Source organism: Protobothrops mucrosquamatus, unplaced genomic scaffold, assembly GCF_001527695.2.
Source record: "Protobothrops mucrosquamatus isolate PMUCROS unplaced genomic scaffold, P.Mucros_1.0 scaffold2760, whole genome shotgun sequence".
Lineage (NCBI taxonomy): Eukaryota > Metazoa > Chordata > Lepidosauria > Squamata > Viperidae > Protobothrops > Protobothrops mucrosquamatus.
In genome coordinates, this window is record NW_015388799.1 from 12,183 (window position 1) to 15,158 (window position 2,976).

Below are 2,976 nucleotides of genomic sequence, written 5' to 3' on the forward strand. Positions count from 1 at the left end.
GAGAGAGAGAGAGAGAGAGAGAGAGAGAGAGAGAGAGAGAGAGAGAGAGAGAGAGAGAATCATCTGTACTATCCAATGATCTTCTTTAAAAAGCAGTCTCAATACAGAATTTTCAGTTTGTTGAAAATTATATGTCAAGGTTGATTCTTAGGTCTGTCCTTTTAGCAGTTTCCCAGAACTCATTTGTTACAGTTTGTAATCTTCTCTGCTGTAAGGCTTAATTCCATTAAATAATGTCACAAAATGGATTTAGCTTTGAGATTATTCTCCTTTGCTATCTGTTCATTGTTCTATCAGATATCTGATCTTCTTTCCAAAGAAGTCTCCTACAGATACCCGGTTTAGATCATGAAGAATTTCATTTAATGATAAAAGCTGCAAAATCTCATCTTACAAGTTGCTCTTTTCAGTTGACATAATTTATTTTTTTTCTGTATATTTCTAATATTTTCCTTCTCTTCATAGGGGGAAACCAAAGTCATTCCCCCAAGCATAATGGTCAAGGTGAGTAAGTTCTCATTGGAAGAGTGCAGGAATGGAAGTCATATTACTAATTATTACTGTTATTGCTGACTATTGTTTTATTTGGGTTGTTTTTCTATTCCACCCAAAGTCTTATTGTTTGAGTTAGGTGGCCATATGTATCATTTTTTAAAATAATTAAATAAAACCAAGTGTTGGGATTTGGCTGATCATGGACGCTCTCTGTTGTAAGTCCTACATATATTTTTATATCAATATCCTTTGAGTAGATACCCTCAAAGGATGGACTCAGTTACAGTGGCAATGAGTGCACCATTGGAAGACCCAGAAGATCAGGTTGAGGACAGACTATCATGGAGAAAATCTATCTATGTGGTTGCTAAGAGTTAACAATTACTTGGCAACATAGAATCAAATCAAATTGATATCCCAATCTATTTAAAATCAGATTCAAATGATCTTGTCCATAATGTTTTGAACTTTAGAGGCCATCCATATATTTCTGCTTCCAGAAACCCCACTGAAATGGATTGGTCTTTATAAATATCAGGAGAAGCTGGCTTATAAAACCATTGCCAGCAAATAAAATATCATCCAGCTACTTGTGAAGTAGCAGCTCGACTGCTGAGTTTTTCCTTATAACCAAAGCAGGGGAGAAAGAGACGGATGGGACCTGAGGGCTTATTTCTTTCTCCTGGAGAAGTTAGCTCCTGTGTGGAAAACCTCTCAGAACCTGCATACTTCCTTCAGCGCAAACAACAGCACTGAGGACCCAGATATAATGGCTACATGAACATTTTCAAATTGGATTAGCTGTAGTTGTGTGGACAACTGCAGGCAGGTTTTGAAGCTGCTGCATAAGCTTACAAAGGGCATAGGGGCTTTAAAGAGAGGTGCTTTCTTATGTAACAAGGTTTATGAAACACCTCTTCTGAATGACTTGCCTAGCCTAGCTCTACTGTTTATTTATTTCTAGATCATTTAAGGAAGACCTAAAAACTTTATTCTGCTATGGATCTTGACCTTAGTTATTATGGTTCCATTCTGAAAAACAAGAAAGTGTCCAGACTGGAAAGCAATGTGTTGTGTTATGTAATTCAGCAGCTCTGCTGCACTGCTATACAGTCTCGTTACATAATGTAGTCTCTAAGCAGAAGTGGCTTTAGGAATAGTTAGATGAGCCTGTCTGGTTCTTGTTTTGTTCTTGGTGGGGGAAGACAGGAGTTATTTATGCATTTTTTTAAACCTCCCTCCATGATGGGCTTCAGCTATAAGAAGTCTCAGTCAGCACGGTTTGTCATGTAACACATATTTGATTTGCATCATCTGTGTACCTTGCTGCAATTCAATTAAACTTTGGTTTATGAGCCGAGCAACTGAGCTCTAAGAATTTTCTGTTAGAAAATTTTCATAGGACTGAAACCCCTTTGTACTGGGGTTTCTTTTCAAAGGCCAAATGCATCAGAGCTGCACAAAATTCTTTCAGCTCCTGCAGCCCGTGTCTTCATGTTGAGCAGTGCTTTCTGCTGCTACCGATCTATTCCTCTAGTTGACCCAGATTGTTGTATTCTTATGTCCCACTGAGCCTGTGCTTTCTTAGCAGCTTAGCTTGCAACACTTTCAATGTTTCAGAGGTATCAGCTAGAATCTAAGGAGCTGCCTTCTCTACATGACATTGCTTCAATCCAAAATGTTAAGGTGCATCAAAAAAAAGCACAGTGACTAGACCTTCTCACTGTCTGTGTAGGTCCTGCATTGCAAGAGGCTAGAGCAAGCTAGATTTCTGTGTTTAATTTAAGGATAAAATGCACTTATGTCTGGGTACATCATGATGAATGCCTTGGTCCATTGTTACTGATTAAAAATTCCAGAATATCTTAGTGTGGCTGCACTGCTAAGCATTGTCCCTAGGTGGTAAGTTGCAAACAGTTGGAGTTCCTTCTGCAAAGGTTTAAGCTGTCAGTTATGCATTTTTCACTATATTTTTTTTAAATAGAGGGACATCTGTGTAATTCTATTTTTGAAGTTGTCCAATATATGGGTGATTATAATTTTATTTGCCTGTTACTTACATGCTTATAAAGATGAAGGGAGCAGATGCAGAATTTTAGCATCGTATCTTTGATGCCTAAGTATTCAGCATAGACTTCAGCCAAAAAAACCAGCACAGTTTACTGATATGCCAGGTCTCTTTCGCAGGATGTCATATTGGTGTCCAAGCAAGACTATTAGGGTTTGTAGTGAAGGAAAAACAGTTGGTGTAGTGGTTAAGGCACAAGTCTAGAAACTAGGAAAGCAGGAGTTCTAATCCCACCTTAGGCACAAAGCCAGCTGGATGACCTTGGGCCCTTCACTTTCTGCCCTAGAAAGAAGAAGGCAAACCACTTCTGAAATCTTGACAAGGAAACTCTAAGAGTGTCATCTGTCCCACTCAAGTTACTTAGTAAAGAAAGATCCCTGGGCCATTGCTTTGAGCAAGAGTACACTTTACTG